This window comes from Hetaerina americana, unplaced genomic scaffold (genome assembly GCF_022747635.1).
Source record: "Hetaerina americana unplaced genomic scaffold, ioHetAmer1.1.p SCAF_34, whole genome shotgun sequence".
NCBI lineage: Eukaryota > Metazoa > Arthropoda > Insecta > Odonata > Calopterygidae > Hetaerina > Hetaerina americana.
The window spans coordinates 1,560,546-1,581,512 of record NW_027286919.1 but is presented as its reverse complement, the minus strand read 5'-3'; positions in this window follow the sequence as shown (position 1 = coordinate 1,581,512).

Genomic DNA, 20,967 nt, shown 5'->3' with positions numbered 1-20,967 from the left:
CCACAGACGGCCCATTGGGTCTCAAGCAACTATCGCCGCAAGTGGGCGGGGCCATAGTTCACCTCATGGCCGCCAGATTGCACCATTTCGCGTATTTATTGCACAGACCACGTATGTACGGTATGCCGCAAACTATGGTCCCTTCCAATTGACTAGCGACTTGACATCCTTAGCAATAGATTTGTTCGAAATGGACCGAAAACTTTCCAATATTATATCTGTTAGCTATCGCGATGATGAATTAATTCCAACCTCATTAAATCTCATTTTGGCTGTGACTCTTCATTTTATATGTAATATTTTGAAGGCTTAAGCCCACATAAACATTTCGCATGGAATGCGGTATCATATTTTTTTCCCGCCGTTCGATGAGCAGGTCTCGTAGACTACGAGAAGGGAAATGTGAAATACTTCTCCTTATATCTTGTTTATTTGCACTGTTTAGCCGCAATTAATCCAATTCACGGTTGCTCAGAAGCGTTTAATAAGACCTCGTGGATATTTTACTCACGTTCCTTCCGCCTAACACACTCTCTTTCGTGAGCCGAGTCTAAAATTAAAAGCTTCCAACGCACTTCTGTGTTTTAATGATTGGCTCATTGCGATTCAATTATTTGGAGTGCTAAAACTCTAGCGATCGCTCCCCATCCAATTTCGGTCCGAGCCGGCTATTAATGAAATAATAAATTTCCTCCGCGAGCACTGGAAAGCACTCGGGAATTAAAGTCGAGATGGGATGGATTCGGCTTCCTGACGATGAAGAGCTTTTCGAACGCACACACACACACACACCCATACCGCCTTTTATTTGCGCCTGTCTCCCCCCGGGCTCCCATCGCTTTGCGGAGGTATTCGTAAATCCCTCACGTCCAACAAGCCACGCTTATGCATTCGCTAGCCGCCCGTCACCGTGCGACCGCCTGGAGCTGATATCCACCCATCCCGCCTCGCAGATTAGTATTCTGCGAGAGCGACTCACCATTTCACTTATTTCCTCCGATCCCTTAAAAACTAAGAGTTGGGAGGCGTCGCAGATTTCCATTTTCCGCGGTCTGAGTTATCAGCGGCATCGAAATAGCTCGCGTCTCTCTTGGCGGGGGAAGGGGGGGCAGGCCATGTCCCGGAGTCGCTAAATTAGGGAGCGAATCGATGGACTTCATTTGTTCTAGTGCAACCCGTGCGCTGGGCGGAGTACTTCCTGTCACTTGAGGCCAGCAGTAAGAAGGAACGAGTACATTTACCGCCGTCTGACTTCCTGCAGGTGACCCGTGCCTAATCGTAAGTGGAGAGCATCACTATCTCCTAACAGGGGATTTCATTCTGGAACCATCAGTACCCTACGACAAAACCAGGGCACACGCAACGAACCCTGAACATTAAGTTTTATGCAAATCGGTCGTAAACTATTTAACCTGTGCTAAATTATTATTTTTGCTGAAAATATATTATCCATGTGAATACTTCCTCAGTCACCATTGTAGATTATTTAATGTGAGCTTAACTGTAGAAACTCTGCATTGAGTAACCCAAGTGGATGTGTTTTAATGGATTTGAAGATTTTAGTTATCATTATAAATTCAATGGATATATCTAATTGCGGATTGATTTAATAATAGCTTGCAAGAGGAGTTCAAGAGTAAGAGATTAGTTTCTGCTTTTTCATACTAGAGCTATATGCTACAAAGTAAAGGGAATCGATGTGTTTTTTCGTGTATTTTCTTTTTTTTAACTATTCCATTCTGTATGCTCTGGAATTATTAATAACTGATTCTCTCTTCGATTCCAAAGTCATTCCAAGGCTCTGATAGAGTCGATGGTTATATAACATACAGAGTTTTTTCTCGAAGCTAGCTAACTTCGTTTACAGTGAATAGCATTAACAAAACCTTCTTTCGGAAGGTTTTCAAACTATCATTGTTTTTGATTCTTCGATGAGACATTTGTAAATGAAACTTGAATCCATATACATTTGTTTCAAATTTGAGATTCCAGCGAAGCTGAACTGGAGTTCCCTTTTGCGAATGATTGCGTGTTTGTTATTTTATTTTAATTTTTTATTAGTTAATTATTAATCTGGAGATTGGCCGAAAAGTGGCACTGATTTCGAAATCACCTTTTTTTCCGATCCGCTAGAATGAAAAGTATTTCGTCCCCATTATATTCCTGAGGCATCGATGCCGAGACGACTTCCATTTCTCCGAAGGATCGATCTCAAACTTTTGTCACCGTATATATGTCTGATATGCTAAATGCAGGCTCATAAACACTTAGGAAATGCACCTTCAGGCGTCGGTAAAATCTATTTCAGTCCGCAGCTGTTTGTGATACGGAGGCGAGCGAGATGAAATCGATTTATAAGGAATACTTTCTCTACCGCCCCCCCTCCCCCAACCCCCGGCCGCCATTCTTGTTCTGTGTTATATATATATATATATATATATATATATATATATATATATATATATATATATATATATATATATATATATATATATATATATATACATATACTCAAATTACGTTTCCTCGATAGCTGCCTCGATAGCAGGACGTGCCTGTGTTCACCGAGTGTCTAAAATTCGCCGGCGTCCGAGGCTTCGGCCGCCGGGGTTTGGAGAGCGGCACTGCCGGACTCTCTCGGAAATCGAGGTTCCGATCGTGTTTTGTTTCGAGCGGCGGTTGACCGCCTAGTTCATCAAGAAGCGTGCAGTTTGACTCTCGACTTCTTCCGCCGGGAAGGCCGTACTTTTGCTTTGTTTAGTGGATCAAGACTGACCTTGACTCCTAGTGTAGAGCTTAGGCTCCTTTTTATTTGCTACCGCCGGGTGCGCGTAGCGGGGAGGGAGTGCACACGAGTGTTTTTTTTTCCTTTCTTTCTTTCTTGGAGTGCTTTCAGTGCGCTCTTCTTCTTTTTTTGGCGCTGGCGTGCTCCATTTGATTTCTTTCAAAATGGTTGTACGTCGCGTAAACACGCTCGCCTTGCAAGTTGATGAGAAGGCGAAACCCCCTACTCCGTTGGAGGTCCACCTCTTTACACTAGAGTCGCTGGGCCTCACACCCGAAGAGATTGTGGCGATCCAATTTGGATATAACCGCCATTTGGTATTCCTGAAATTGGCAACTGAAGCTACTATGAAGAGGATTCTAGATCTTATCCCACGAAAACTACCGTTTCCATCCAAAAATGATCCGAGGACGACGATTACTATTGACGAGACCTCCGGTAGCCCTTGTAATGTCAGGGTTCTATGTCTCCCCGTGGAGACCCCATTGGAAGATATAACAGGCGAGCTTCAGCGTTTTGGAAAAATCCATCGCTCGTGGGAGAACAGGTGGGAGGGCGACAAATTGGCGCGCGTGTTAACAGGTACGAGAGTGGTGCGGATGACGGTCGAAAGAAATATCCCCTCGTACCTCCACATCGGCGGCAACCGGGCCATCATCATCTACGAGGGTCAGCGCCGCACCTGCGCCCGTTGCAACCAAGAAGGCCACGAGCGCAAGACCTGCCCTCGGAACCAGGGAGGGAAGAGCTATGCGGAGGCAATGTTTTTGGCCTCCAATCCGAACACCGCCGAGGAGATAGTTGAGCCCGAGATGGCTGTGGAGGAGAGGGCGCGGTCCCTGATACTTATCGAGGGTGCGCCCCCAGCTGTTCCCGCCGAACCCCCGCATCCCCCTACACTTGGAGGGAAATTTCAGAGGGAGCGAAAGTCGTCAACGGAAGAAAGGGATCCGAAGAAGAAGAGGACGGACGACATTGCACTGCTGATTTCGAACATCGATCAAGCTGCAGTCCCTACCAGCTCGGATACACACTCACGACCACCGGCTCCTATCTCCGTGACCCCGTCAAAAGAGGACAGATCATCCTGCGTCCTTCCTTTCTCTGGCCACGCCAACGATGCGTTCTCCCCGCAATCCTTGATTCACGGGCTTCTACCTCCCCGAGAATCACGGGTGACAGCGGGGGAGGATGTATCCGATTGCGACTGTCCCCCTTCCTCAACGGCGGGCCCCTCCATTATGGTATCACGGAAAATCAAGAAAGTATCACCGGCCGCGGAAGTTGACACATGTACGAGCAAAACCTTGTCGACGTCAACAATCCCAGACATTCCATCGTCATTCTCCTTTGAGGACAGCCAAGGTGTCGACGATCTTCCCAGGGCTCCTCTAGAGGCGGACCAATTCGACCGATCTCCTCTAATTTCTCCCGATGGGGCCCCTTCGGCAGAAGACCACCAGTCCGCCCCCCCCTGAGGCCACCTCCTGGGCTGGAACGGCCCACAGCTCTGCTCGCTCGAACAGGGCCCCCCGTGGAATGCCGCCGAGTAACCCGCTCTTCGTAGAAACCACGGCTGGGTCTTCCTCTTCGGACGAGGTCGGAGGGGAGGTATGCGGTAGCAACTCGAGACCTCGATCGTCGACCTGTCGGACGAAGCGTCCCGGGAAGCGGCGAAGCACTCGTCGCCCGGGTTCGAGCCGCGACCGAAGCGACGTAAGCCATGACCAGGACTCTGGTAAGTGATGTCCGGTGCCCATAGCTGTCCTCTCATTCCACCAATGAATATTGTTTCGCTTAATATTGCTGGCGTTTATAGCGCTTTAAAAATTGCAGTCCTCCAACGTTTTCTCCGCGACCTTAGGGCTGATGTAATCCTCCTTCAAGAGGTAAAGGAGGACATAGTCTGGGATGCGAACATCTTTCAGGCTATCGGCAATTTCGCCGAAAGTCATTCTGGCACCACCACCCTAGTCCGAAATGGCATTCCGTTCTCTCATGTTCGCCGCCACCCCTCGGGCCGAATAACGTCCGTTATCGTGAATGGTATCCATATCACAAACCTTTACGCTCCCTCCGGTGAGCGCGCGAGGGCAGAGCGCGAAACATATTTCAATGAACTTCTCCTCCCCTACCTGTATTCCTTCTCGGGGAAGGCCATATTGGGCGGAGATTTTAACACTATCTACCGCCGAGAGGATAGTGCCTCGAACAGGGATAACGTGACATACTATCCAAGCCGGGCGCTCTCACTGATGCTCGACTCCATTGGAGCGATTGACGCAGTGCGTTCTTATTGCGCCGGTCCCGCCCCCTTCACGCGATCAGGGCCTAACTCTCGGACGCGGATTGACTACCTCTTCGTCTCGACATCCCTAAAGAATGATGTCCAGACAGTGGACACCCTCCCGGTGTCCTTCTCTGATCACTGCGCAGTGATCATGAGAGTAACGTGCCCGGACACAACCCCGGGCGCGCACGTCCACCGCTGCGGCTCCGTGTGGCGCATGGACCTCCGCGTGTTGGAGGACGCGACTCGTCGTGATTCTATCCGCACCCGGGTGTGTGCACTGATCGCGGCACTCCGTCCCGGTGCAAACCTCGCTCTATGGTGGGACGAGGTTTTCAAACCCCGCATTGTCACCCACATCAAAAGGCAAACTTTCGAGTGGCGTAGGGAAAAGAACTACACCATCTCCTTCTACCGCCGAGCGCTGGAAGAGCTCCTGCGTAAGGATGTGGCGCCGGAGGGTTTCCACGCCCAAGTTTCGTCCCTAAAAAAAATTATCCTGGGCCACGAGCTCCAAAAATACGCTCCCCAACAGTGGCAAAAAGAACTGGACACGGATAAAGGGGGCCCCCTAACGCTATCTGAGCTTCGGCGCTGTATGAAATCCAACTCTGGCTCCGATATAGACAGAATCCCTGTCAGAGAATCTGCCGCCGGTGACACCGACCTCCTTAAGGAAGCGGGCCGGCACTTTCAAAACACCTTTAACAGGTATCCTCTATGGAAGGAGGGAGACGCACCCCCTCTCCCCCCTCTCCCTACGCTTCCTACAGATCAAAAAGACGATTTTTGTCGAGACATAAGTTCAGACGAACTGGACTGCGTCTCGTCCATGTTCCCGAAGGGCAAAGCACCCGGCTTGGACGGCCTACCCTTTGAATTTTATTTAGCGTACTGGGATGTTTTAAAACCTATTTTAACCCACCTTTTTAACTGTATTTTAGCTAGCGGCTCTCTGACTGCAAGTCAGAGGACCGCCGTGATAACGCTTATACCAAAGAAGACGCGGCCAAAGTCGTTCAACGACTTCAGGCCAATCGCCCTTTTAAACGCAGACTATAAAATATTGGCGCACGTCCTACGATGTAGAATGACGGCTGCTGCCGACATCGTCCTCTCTCCATCCCAGTACGCCGTGTCGAAAACGCGAAACATTTTCGATGCAGCACTTTTAATTCGTGACATCATTTTTTCCGCCCCCTTGTATGGTGATCGTTTTTTATCACTCGTGGCTATCGATCTTGAGAAAGCATTTGACCTGGTCCGGATCGAATGGATTCTCACCGTGCTCAAGAAGATGGCCTTCCCCGAGTACTTCATTCGTGCCGTATCAACGATGTATAACGGAATATACTCTATAATTAGGATAAACAATGCCACCTCGCCGCCCATCCCCGTCAGTAACTCCGTTCGGCAGGGCTGCCCACTGTCAATGCTGCTGTTCGCCCTTGCCTTAGACCCCATACTCAGACGACTACAGAGCAGTGGAATCGGGGTACGTCGTCACGGCGCCGTCTGCCTGGGCGTCGCATACGCTGACGACATAACGCTCTTCGTAGACGACCCGTCCCACATGGCCCTAGCCCACGACATTTTAAAGTCATATGAGCAGGGTGGTATCTTCCTCAATAACCGGAAATCCGGGTTTTTGCTGCTGAAGGGCGACCGGCCCTCGAACTCCATCGGTTGGTCAGAAGCGCCCTCGCTCAAAATCTTGGGGTTCTGGTGGGAGAGGGAGTTGGCTCCCACGATTGAGCGAAACTGGGGAATTATTGACCATCATGTAAAATGGAGTGTTGGAAAGCTTTCACTCCCTTCCCTCCCGATCGTGACCCGCGTCCGCCTCCTCAACCAGATTGTCTTCCCAAGGATATGGTATGTGGCCCATCTATGGCCCTTACCCACTAAATACAACGCATACTTTATTAGAGTGTCCAACCAAATGATCTGGAATGGCTACGTAAAGAAAGTGTCCCGAAACCAGCTCTATGGCCCGTTTGAGCAGGGTGGTCTCAATTTAACCGATACAGCTCTAAAGGCGAAGGTGGTCTACGCGAAGCTTAGCCTGCGCATCCTCGGCGGTGACGACGCGTGGCGCAAGGCACTCCTCAAGGACGCGTGGCAGGAACTCGCGCGCGACGTATGCCACCGGAGGGCATTTGATGAAACGAAAAAAGTCGCTTCTCTCCTGCGAGATGGAGAAGCAATTCGGGTGAAGACCCTGTATGTCAGAGCGCTTACCGAGCAGCAACAAAATACATCCAAAAGAACGATTTCTTGGAAAAACTGGGCGACCAGCAGGGCGAACGATGAGGCACGTAGTGGAATGTTTAACCTAATCGCGAACACAGTCATGACGAGGGAAGTGAGGCACCATCTTCGGCTAGCCGATTCGCACCTTTGTCCGTCATGCGGTCGAATAGACAACGTCGCACATCTCATCCTTGGATGCAACGATAAAATCAGAGAATGGGAAGCTCTAAAAAAGATCTATAAAACCTGGGACGTGTTCGGTGGTGGTGCCATTACCGACATGAATCTGATCACCTTGAACTTTCGGCTCTTTCCGAGCTTCAAATCCTTCATAATGACCACCCTAATCGTGGAATTCACACAGATGAGAACCGCGAATAAACATTCCGCTAAAGGCATGCAAGCATTGGTGGAACGGATGTGGCTGCCCCCGGTACCGGACACACTTCGTCCGTGGTTAAAAAGTTGTTTTTCTGAATAACTGTGCTTCAAAGCTATCAATAATTCCAACCAAATCTAATGTTCCGTCGCTAATCCAAATAATTCCTTCTATATTTTGTGAACCCTGCCTTTATTATTTCCTTCCACAGTATTGTTCATGGTCACAATTGTTTTATGCCATGTATATGAATTTATGTCTATGTAAGTGTGTAACCATAATAAGAAAAAAAATATTCTGTAACCACAATATGTAAGCTGACAATGTGTACAATGTAAACACTAGCAGTGTAACATACTAGAACGAATAAAAATAAATTGAACCATAGCTAAAGTGGTTAAGAGCATCCGCCCGGCAAGTGGAAAGATCCGGTGTTCGAGTCCCGGTCAAGGAAATATTTTTACTCTTGTGATCCGTTCGATTCCGCCTTCCCCACCTCTATTGTGTTCGTTCTTTATGTGTGTTCCTATCCTCATATCTGTTTCTATATGTTCCTATCTGTGTCTGTATGTTCCTATCCTTTTCCTCATATCTGTTTCTATATAAATGAGTATTTATTCGCCGTTTGGCGAATAAATACTCATTTATATAGAAATAATAAAATTAAACAGTGATAGTTTGAAAACCTTCCGTAAGAAGGTTTTGTTAATGCTATTCACTGAAAACGTTTGAATATATATATATATATATATATATATATATATATATATATATATATATATATATATATATATATATATATTTTATCTGGATAAAAACTTAACTAAACATAAAAAGGGCACTTATGAACGCGGTGGATGTTTTGCCCGCCGAGACGATTATGTCCTGCCTTCGACGCACGTGGGTGAATACGCCACCTGTTTTTCTCCACATGGAGAAAAAAAGGTGGTGTACCTACGTGGTGAATCACCCACGCGTTGATATTTTCGCTTCTCAACTAGTTCTTCCGCCTGCCTAAATTATCCCAACCCTATTCACACTATCCTTTAGTGTAATATCTTTGTATTTCTACTATATCTATCTATTTCTGCTAGTTAAGTGTTGAACCGGATTGATTCATCTATTTGTACCGCTGGTGACGAGCGGTCTTTATGTGTGTGTGTATCTATCTACGTATGTATAAATAAATAGGTATATGCATGTATATATGTACACGTACATGTATGTATATTAATAATTTTAATGATTTTTTCATATATTGCAATTGTTCCTTATGAAGACGACGTTAATGCATCCCCCAATCATTGGAAAAAAAGCAAATGTGAACCTTAAATTTTTTGTCTGTGTTTAAACTTTCCGTATATTAGATTATGAATATTTAATATTTAAAACACTATTGAAACATGGACACAAATGTAATGATCTCATTATTTTTACATTTCGACGATTGACATCCTCGGTTTCGATGGCCTTCGTCGAGCGAAGAGGAGGAATGAGGTTGTCGGAGGGGCAGTCGGTCGGTTTAGGAGGGAGAGGGCTGCTCAAGAGGGACGAGGGGTGGATCGGATAGGGCGGGGGGGGGGAGGGGGCGTTGTATTTGTTTTTAATTTGATTGGTTCAGTCCGGCCGATTCAAGTGCTTTGTGTGTACACAGATATGTGCAAGCCGCCGGCTTCTCGCCTCCATGCTGCCTGCTGATTCTGGGAGGACTTCAATTAGGGCCGAGGTGAAGCAGCTTTCAAAGGGCAGTGGTATGTTTGTGAGCTGTTGCACGTGCGTTAGTGGGACTAGTATCAGGTGGATCACTACCCACGCCCATCGGGTCTATCATTGTGCTATGCCTTGCGGGTTTAGTGCATGACCGTAGCCCTTCAGTGGCCTTGGCCTGAGCTAGTCTCATGATGTTCACTCTGTTTGGCTCTAAGTAACTCTTACAACTGCCATAACTTATAACATTGGAATGTTATTATAAAAATACCTCGTTTCACATGTACAATCAATGGTCCTCCTTCAACGCAGTATTTATGGTCCTCCTACTGCAGTGCAATGTTTTATTACACAAGCCATTTTCTTCAGCACTGAGGGAATAAAATAAAGGTATTTTATTAGTAGAATGACCCAAGACCCAATGTGAGGCGGATATGAGTTGCGAGCACTTTTTCTTGGAAGAGTTTGTAGCCAATTGCTGACAGGGCAGAAGCCGCATAATGTCCGTTACCATGGTAATCCTCTCTCATTGTTAGTCAATTTTACATGTTGCGTAAGAGAACGAACTTAAATGCAATTTTTATTGAACTGACAATCGGAGTGCTAAATTGGTTCATTATCGAAACATTTTTTGAGACAAATTGCTTTATTTTCACAATCCTCAACCTATTCGTAAGGACAACATGTTGAAATAAAGTATGCCTAAGAAAAAAGAGGAAACTCTGAAGGTTTATTCTGGTGGTTTACTCTCAGCTGATATGAATCACTAATAGAAATCACTTTTTATACCTTGAGCATTATCAGACTCTTGCATATAAACATTAAGTTCCTGAAATGCAACATACTGAGTAGCGGAAAGTGTGAGTGAGTGGAATATCACGTTGTTACCACGCTCTTGTAAGGCCTCGTTTGGAATAACATACTGCTCCTAATATATATAATAATAGAAATAATGTACAGCTCTTAGCAGTGTTGCTTGCTCTGCTTTCTCTGTTGTTAAGATTTCCCTTCCATCCCTCGTCTCTCTCTGTGGGGGGACCCCCCCGCTACCTGTAGCGTTGGGTCGCGTTCCCTACCTGTATCCTTGGGGAAGAGACCGTTGCATGTTCATGTGGTGGTGTAATTTTGCTTCTTACTTTTCAAACTCTAGCTTGCACGTTATTGGAGAAATTTCTTACTGCATCCTAAGGTGCCATTATGTGTTAGATGATAGTATATGTACTTGTATGCGTGTAAAATGAATGATTTTGCATAAATGTATACGCTACTGTGGTTACACGTTTGCATGAATGTGTTGGTTTTGATTTTGGTTTTGTTTCTTAATTACGGGTGGTGCCCAAACCCCCCCGCCACACGCCCTTCCGGCGGCTTGTGGGGTATTATGTAGATGTAGACGTCATAAATGGGTAATAATAGATAGTGGCCAATATTTAAAACTCGATAAATGGATTAAGAACAATGATGAAACAATATTAAACGCTGGATTCAGTTGAATTTTTGAAAAAGGAAGGTTTAGATGGAATAACTCTCGCAGTCAAGTCCATCAGCTATTCGCTGTTTTCTTCCATTTTGTGATTCTTAGTATGGATATGGATTCTCGCAGCGGCAACTAAAGGGGTCGTCATTTTTTTTATGTCAGTGTATTTACATGCCACGTAGACGACGGACTTAACCGAACGAGAGGCCGTGGTAAATAATTACCCTGCATAGACTACTTTTTTAGTTACGTGCAAGTATACTTCAATCATATTACATTAGGCCGAAATCTACCTTTATCAATTTAAATTTCATATCACACTGCACTGAAATTTATGGACTTGTTAGTGGATTCTTAATATATATGTTCAGTGTTTGACTGTGAGGGCATATATTTAATTTAAATGAAGGCGGTACATTTCTCTATCCCACACAATTTTAGAAAACCTACATTTAAAAGTCGCAAGACGAGAAAAGAGTTAATTATTTATTTAAATCCGTGTATTACGGATTCAGAACAATTATTTTTCTCATTCCCAAACCCAAATTAAAATTAATACTGATGAAATCCTAATCAAAAACACTATTACTTGAGGTTTGCTTTCCATATAGTCTTAAATAGCATAATTATTAGCTTATATTTTACATAAAATATATTGCATTGAACTTGTTAACCCTTAATAAAATATTCTTGATACTGTTTCTATCTCAGAGCGTACCCGCATCGCCGAATGACATGCTGATAGTGATGGGACATTATAGCAATCAAGTGCGCTGCTCAATTAAGCAGCCGAAATTTTTCGCTCGCTCCGGGATTAGTTCGGCGATCCAACACTCTTAAATCTCTTCCTCGCAATGCGATTTTTTTTCGCTTTGAAAGCAGAGTACTCAAACTGAAGGCGGAATAAGCCATCCTCCATCTTTCCCATTAATCAAGGTACGAAAAATAATTAGTTAAGACACATGAGGAAGGGCAAGTGGGATGGGGAACTGAAGAGGGATTGGGGGAGAGTAGTCGAGAATGAGAGGGGGGGGAAGGGAGTCACGAAGGAGGTCGGGGTGGGCCTCGGAATTTTACATCAACACCATTTCGTCGGCTGCAATATTGACTTGGACGTAGGAGGGATCCTTTTAACACTTGATTAGCCGGGTATGGCTTAGAGGCAGGTGACGAAGAGTTAGTTTTCGAGGCGGAGGGTTTACCGGTGGAGGAAGAGGGAGGGCGGGGGGTTTCCGGGGAACGAGGGACTCGAGGGTGTGGGGAGGTGTGGAGGGACGGGAGGAAGGGGCCGAAAGGGGATGGCTGCCGGCAGGGCAAAGGGCCGGGGAAGGGGGGGGACTAAGGATTTAATACGATTATGAAGCCTCGTTCCACCAATTATTTCTCGCAGCTTCTCTTGGCTTCGGGAAAACCCCATCCGTCCACTTCCCAGCTTGCAAACAGCCATTCTAGCACCCTCCCCTCCCCCCAACCCCCCGTACGCACCCTCCACCTCTCCCTCCCGCCGTTATTAATTCCTTCCCCTCCCTCCTCCGCTCCTCTCGTGCTAATTTCTCTTTGTTCCTTCCCCTCACCGTCCCTCTCCTTTCGCACCCCCTGCCACCCCCTCTCTCTCCCCTCCAACCTCTCTACCCCTTGTTTTCTTACGCTTTATTTATCTCGCACCTCATCCTCCGTCGCCGAAGAGAAAAGCGAAAAGGAGGGCATTTCAAAAAATATATAATAATAAGATTTGCCAGAGAGCAGCAGAAGTTTCCTCTTTTACGTGGGTTAAGTGGATTAGTGGGGAGATGAGGATGAATGGTCTCCAACGTTTAGCTTGCAAGGATTCGCCATTTTCTGTCGTCCGTTAAGGGGAGCAGTTTTCCGGAGCGTCCCCTATCATTAATCAGGTGCCTCAAGTCTTTTTCACGAACCATTTGGCACTTTACATATCTTCTTCGTAATTATTGTAATTTTCCCTTTTTCTACTGTGCGATAAAACGTCTTGTGCTTGTATTCAAGCGAATTTTACTCTAATCAATTCTGATTTTCGTTACAAAACGAATGAACTGGCAGGAATCTCATTTCCTCATCGCTTAATAAGCGCTTGGGGTGCTCTCTGCTAAGAATTTATCTGATACCTGAGTTTAAGTTGTACGGTTTTGAATTTCCAGTAGTTTTATCCGAAGGAGATATTTGGCTAGGCTCACCATTATTATAACCTTTCTTCATTAAGAGGAAGGTATTAACCGGCACGAATAGGTTATTGGTCTATCACGCATTCTGTTGAAAAACGTGTCATTAATAATATTTCCGCCGGTTCATTGCACTCCACGGTTTTGATGCATTTATGTGAAAATTATCCTAAAAATTTGGATGAATTTGCAAACCATCCTGCGGATTTATTTTTCTTTCAAATTTCATTGATATCAGAAAAAATAGTTTCCTTTGGACAAAACTAACGCTACGTGAGATTACTCATGCAAAAATCGATGAGATTTCAAATGATACTTATTTCAGATTTCAGTAACTTTTTGAATTATTAATATACTATCTAGTATTCTTTCCTCTTTTTCTACCGAAATTGATTGTTTTTTCTGATATTTCCCCGCCGAATTTTTTCTGTAAAACGCTTGTATTTATAAATGATCATCATCTAGCTGGTGATTGATTTGGCGCAGGTCTACAGTTAATTCGCTCTAATTTGACCAACCTCTTTTCATGTCCGTACATGTTATCTCTTTGGCGCCAAACACTTAAACATGGGGCTTAAGGCTGCATGGATCCATGAATATATCCTCCATAAATACATATATATATTTTTTTATATGTGTGTATATATATATATATATATATATATATATATATATATATATATATATATGTGTGTGTGTGTATGTGTGTGTGTGTGTGTGTGTGTGTGTGTGTGTGTGTTTGAGGTGATATGGAAGGAAAGCGGGGATTACTGGAGTGATAATTATAGAATAATATACGGCGGCGGGGACGAGAGCCAACGAGGGGTCGCCATAATATTAAATTAAGAGGTAGGAATAAGCGGAGTCAGCATAGAACAGGCAACGAATAGAATATTACCAGTAGAGATAAAAGCAGAACCGACGAACTTGGTTATTATTCAGGTATACATACCACCGAACAACCATACGGAGGAAGAGGTAGATGGTATATACGATCAAGTAGAGGACATAATCGAGTGTGTGGCTGCAGGGAAACATTTGATAGTGATGGGGGATTGGAATGCGGTGGTAGGCGAAGGAAGAGATGGTTATGAAATGGGGGACTAAGATTTATTTACGAGGGATGACTGATGGGAGAAAGAAATTGAATTGTGCAGGAGACAGGGATTAGTCATCACCAGCATTTCGTTTAGAGATCACAAAAGGCGTAGGTATATAGTACATAAAAAATGGCAGGTGACCCAGAAGGGTATCAGATATATAACTATATGGTTATGAAGAGATTAAGAACAGAGTGATCAGTTCGTACAGCTTCCCGGAGCGGATGCGGACTCTGACCACAATTTGATTGCTATGAAATTCAGCGCCCGTTAAGGCAGGGGCGGCGGGTTAGAAAGTGGAATGTAGAAGCATTAAATGGATTTACAAGGAAAGAGTATCAGTGGGCTGTAGAGAAAATGATGACAGTAAAGAGCTGAGCACTATGGAAGAAAATTGGAAAAATTAGAAACTGGGATATCGAAAGCCATAAAAGAAGCTATAGGAACTGTTTGAGGGAAAGGTACAAGGAAACCGTGGATCACGGATGAGATGATTACAAAGATGGATGAGAGAAGAAAATGGAAGAATGTAAACACATAGGCAAATTGAAGTACTTAGAGTTAAATAATAAATAGAAATGAGTAACAGATAAAGCAAAAGAAGCTTGGTGGAAGACGCAGTGTGAGGATATGGAAAGTTTGCAGAGGAAGGGTGAAATTGGTGCCATATACAGCAAGGTTAAATCACTATCGGTAAGTAGGAGAGTAAGTTCTATGCTACCAGGTAGATATAAGGCGGATAAGGTAATAGTTGACAAAGAAAAGATCCAAGAGGGATGAAAGGAATATATAGAAGAACTGCATAGTAAAGAACTTAGACCAACAAGGTTAAAGATAGAAAAGGAACATGACGTAGAGGAAGATAGCTTAGGTCCAGGCATACTCGACGATGGGATAGGGGGGGCATTAAGGAAGATAGTAGTAGTATTTAGGAGTGGCGACCGCCAGCTGAGGTCATTTGTGCCATAGGGGATGGACAGGAAAGGATGAAGGGTAGGGAGAAACCCAGCGTCGGCATTAGCCTAGTCTTTACAAAAGCGCCAAGGGGTCCACTTAACGTCCCATCCGACGGACGGCGTACTCACTTGAAGTTTCCTCCACAAAGCACCTCAAGTAAGGATCGAGACATCTTTGCAAAATTTTCAACACCGCCGGGAATTGAACCTGGGCCCTCAGGGTGGGAAGCTAGTACGTTAGCCCCCTCACCCCGGGTTTGTATATATATATATATATATATATATATATATATATATATATATATACATGTATATCCATTCACATGGAAATATATATGATGAAAAGGCAAAGGAAAAAATATAATGGACAGACGCAGGAGTGGCGGGGAAGGCGGAATCGAGCAGATCATAAGTGTAAAAATATTTCCTTGACCGGGACTTGAACACCGGATCTTTCGATTTGCCGGTTAAATGCTGTGACCACTTGAGCTATTGAGGAATTGTAATTTACACTGAAATCTCCGGGGGATTTGTGCAGCCAAGTGCCCCGATTCTTTGACCAGGAGATGGCGTCAGATAGCATTTTTAACCACCAAAGGAGAAATGTGCGTCACAAGAGAATAGGACAGTAGGTAAAGCAATCAAATGAGGACATAAAGGATAGGAGCAGTGCGTTTCGTGGCACGCATAGCCAGAAGGAGACGAGCCGGAGATGTCATTGTAAATTACATTTTCTCCATAGACCAAGTGGTTAGATCAACGGCGCGACAAATCGAAAGATTTTTGGTTCAAGTCCCGGTCAAGGTAATGTTTTTGGACTTGTCATCTGCTTGCATCAACTTTCTCCACCTCTCCTAAGCTCCTATCCCGTTTTCTTATATCTATTTCCGTGTGAATGAATATTTGTTCGCCATATAGCACTTTCTAGGCTGAATGTGTGTGTGTATGTATATATATATATATATAAAAATAAATAAATAAATAAATAAATAAATAAATAAATAAATAAATAAATAAATAAATAAATAAATAAATAAATAAATAAATAAATAAATAAATATATATATATTACTTCTATATCTTCCGATGAAGACGTAGCGGAATTCCGTCGAAATGATCAAGAAATAACGTGTGAGTCATCTTTTTATGTGTTTCTATATTGTTTGTTGCTGTCCAATTTATTATATATAAATATATATATATATATTTATATACATAAAAATATAAACACATCATTCAACTCGAAGATCGGGTTGGCAGGTTACGGTATAATTCACTCAGTACTAAGCCCGACGGCGTGTGAAATTCACACCTCAGAGTAGGGGGGCCAGTGCCCTTTCCTGTGCTGGTTATGCCTTCCCAGGAAGATCTGGTGCCCGAAAAATCATATATCTTTGGTGGAGCTACAGGTGCCCAGAGGGGCTTGCCCGGAAATCGTACTTGGGCCCTTCCGTCAGTAGTCTAAAGTTCCACCCCTGTATTATATATATATATATATATATATATAGTATATAGTATATATATATATATAGTATATATATATATATATAGTATATATATATATAGTATATATATATATATAGTATATATATATATATATATATATATATATATATATAGTATATATATATACTCATATGTATAAATAAATATAAATATATATACATATGTATTCATATAAATATAAACACAAACATACACACGCATGTCCGCCTTCTAATGTGAAGAAAAATTTCGACTAGTCGACTCAACTTGATATTGCTATGATTTTCGAACATGATTACCACCTGACGGGTATTGAATGCCCATCGGAGTTATTGAGGAGGGGGAACGTATGTTCACTGTTATTATTGCAGTTCGTATTTAACACCATTTTTTGTCTCATAATCTTGAGTCACTCGATTCTGATTTTCTTGCAAAACCCTCCTTCCAACCTCTGTCCTACCTCTCCTCCCTTCCAACCGAATCTCAACCTTCTACGATTTACCCGAAAAATGGCCCCCGTTCCCGGCCTTCCTGCCTCGTCGCGGGTGTGCCTTGTCGGGGGTTGGGGGCGCCACTGCCCCCGCTCTCGGGGGCGGGGTTGTGGTCAGGAATCTGCCTGGGGTTCATTTAGGGTGCGAACGATAGGTAGAGGAAGACGGTCATTCCTCTCATCTGCTGCCAACGGGTAGGAAGGGTGGGGGTAAATGGTGGAGGTGTGGGGGGCAAGGGGTGGCGTCAAAGAAGGAATAAACCCATGACCAGGGGTGGCGTCGGCGCGGAGTAGGCGGTCAAACTTATTTGCCGCGAGGGTTTCCACGTGCGGGTCTGACTTGGGAATAGGCCTCACCCTCTGCCACACTCCTCCCGTCTCCGTGAATAATCGAATTCTCGTTTTCTGCCGAGATGCAATTACTTCGCTCCCCACCCTCCAGGGGGTGGTGGAATCGAAAGAAGTGGGCACATGCACCCAGAAGGGTTCATACCTATCACCCCGACTTACTTTACATATACACCCCCTGTGTGTACTACGCTGCAAAAACACTCCCCCCTCCAACCCCCGTTCAACGACAAAGGAGGGGAGAGGGGGGCCACGGTCCAACAGGCCCCTCCCGTGCGTGCGTGTGTATGTGTGTCTGCCTTTGATAATTGGGTTAAGTGCTGGCGGCAGCAAGGGTGTTGGAATTGGGAAGGAGCTTTTTGGGGCGGGGGCTGTCTCTTCCGGGTCTTTTTGGGTGGGCTTGGGAGCGGCTCTGACTCTCGTCGCACACCATAATGCACTTGTTTTTCATGCCATGGCCACGGCTGTCGTGCGCTCTGGGCACCCTTTGGGATCGGAGTGTTTTCGCAACCGGTTAGAACTCGCGCTAAGGTCAAGCAGCACACCGCACACCTAAGTCAAAATGGGGCAACCGTGAGTGCTTCGAGGAGGTAAAACTTTGACGAGGACACCGGGTTGATATCTTGAAGGCTAATTTATTTCAGATGAAATATTATGAATTGAAGCGAACAAACGTTCTCTTTCTTAAAAAATACGGATTGCGTAAAAAATGACTTGACGTAAATTGTACCTAAACGCTCTGCATTTTTGTTAATCTTAAAGGAATTCCTGTCATCGTTTAACAGATCATATTCTAACCATAATAACGTAAATTTATGCTTGGAGAAGTATTTTTTAATATTGGCTATGCGCCTATTTTTAAGTGGTTGATTGTTAAGTACTTAGAATGATTTTACACCGAATTGGAAGAAAAGAAATGGGAGATATTCCCTCAAAAGGGTCCTGAAATTACAATGCATCTCATTTCAATTCCACTCAAGGATTTTTATCTTTTTCACGGCATGCACATCTCGCCCTAAAATATTTGAATACTACGTATGTAGTGAAGTGTATAATTAACCTCGCAAACCGTGGAGTGATAAGGGTAATTTTAAGGTTTTTCAAACAGCTGCCCAGTGTTCTTGACACATTATAATGATTTCCCTGTGACTTATTTCTTTGTCAGAAATTGACTATTTGAGAGTATTTTCTAATTCCATCATTGTGGTCTCAAATTAATTATATAAGACATGACCATAATTTAGGGCGCTATCAATTAAGATTTTTTTCTTTACTACCAAACATAAATTGTGTTGACCTAAAGATAAATAATCACGTATTATCGCCCAGTGGTGTTATTGTGTAAAATTGCAACTCGCTGTTCAGATTGAATCTCTTTTATTCCGACGCCGACTGGCGATCACATATCCGGGCGATCCTCACTTCGCCTCTCCTCCCGACCCTCTTCCCCTCACCATACCCCGCTCACTTTTAAGTAGGGGGCATGTTCATAAAGTAAGGGCCTTTTGGTCACAGGGAAAAATATTCCCATATGAAATACATTTTATTGGCTACACTTTTAGTGAGCTACAAACCTGCTTCACTTCTCTAGGTCATCGCCGTTCATTTCTAAGCATTTTTCTTACCGCTGCTCCAGCATCTTTAACCCCTCTGCATAGACGCTCGCCGCCTTAGAGTTGAACCTATTGACAACGCCGTTCTTGAGTTCCTCTTCGGTTTGGAAACCTTGTCCACCGAGCCACTGTTTCAAGTGAAAGAAGAGGGAGTAGTCGCTAGGTGCAGGGTCAGGAGTGTACGGCGGCTGGTCAAAGAGTTCCCAACGAAAATCTTGAATTTTATTATTGGTTTTGGCAGCAGTGTTCCGGTACCCTCCTTTTCACTCAATTTGTGGAATCCGAGGTTTTCGGTGACAATACTGTAGACAGTAGTGCATCCAAGTTGAGGAAATTGTTCATCCAGGGCTTTAATCATCCATTAATCGACGATCACATCGCAGTTTTTGTTCCAGTTGCGAAACAATTTCATCGGTCAGAATACTGGGCCTGCCACTTCGCTCTTCGTCATGGACATCTGTTCGTCCATTTTTAAAATCACTGCGCCATTGCCTAACCTTTCCTTCACTCATAACTGTACGTCCATGAACTTGGCATAACCCTCGATGAATTTCAGCAGCCGACAATCCTTTTGCACACAACAATCGTACGACAGAACAACGCACTTCACAACTGGCGGGATCAACGATTTTCGCGGACATTGTTGTTTGCATGCACGGACAATCAAACGACTCCTGAAACAAAACAAATGCTACAATAGCTTCAAAATGAATCAGTAGAAGGTGATGCAGGAGTAAAACTGTGTTCTAAAGCGCCAATATTTAAATATAAGCAAATGGCCCTTACTAAATGAATATGCTTCGTACCTACCGTTGATTCCGTTGACATGTCCTCCCTCCTAAGCTCCTGAAGAAATCCTTCCCCGACCTCCAGGAAAATACGTTTCCGTTCGTCCATAGCGATAGAAGGGCATTGGTCAGCGAATGCTAAGTCGACTGCTTAAATAAAAAAAATATTGAGATGGGAGGAGTCATGCCGTCCATTACCAGAAGAAGGTCCCCACACTTGAAGAGGAAAGAGGAGTAGGGCTAGCAAACAGGTGAAGAGATAAACACAGATCAGCACGGTTCTCGCATTGATACGTGCACAAAACCGCCAAATGGTGCTAATATACGTATTCACAAGTGTTAATGCATATAGAAAAAATTCAGGAAAATCATATAATAGAAAAACTCAGTTAGTTTTCAGGGCCAGCGCATTAAGTTATTACGGCCCTCAGCTCAATTCCTCGATAAGAAAATACTTTTACGCTTGAAATTTGCATTCATCTACTTTCCGTAACGCACTAATGGGTTATTTGTGTTAGTGCAAGAGAAAACTTTACATGTATTTCAAGACTCAAGAGCTAAATTAAACCTTTTGCAAAGATGCCAAATAGTGCGGTTTTGAATCCGTCATATACAATTAAATAAAGGCCTCCAATTACAAAAAAATATCAGAAAAAGTCACAAAATAAGATTCATGGAGTTAACAAATGGAAAGATAGAGTCAATATTTCATTTTTCTGGCAGACTCTTCCGGAAACACTAAGATAGAAATATTTAAACACCGGCGAAAATAGGACCATACAAGTTACGATCTCCCACCTCGGGTCATGGCTGTTGTCCGAACGCCTATTGGTGTTTTTATGTGTGTATATATATATATATATACATATATATACATATATATATATATATATATATATATATATATATATATATATATATATATATAACCGCCCCCGATGTAAAACCTGTCCTCTTATTATGCCTACTCCCCTCTCCCTACATCCCCTCATTGCCCCCTCACTTCGTTCCCACGCTAATTGCCTCTCAAAAAACATTATTTATCTTTTATCATGTAAATATTGCACTTCCTTTTACATACGCGAATGCATTACCCCCTTATCCATCCGAATGAATAAT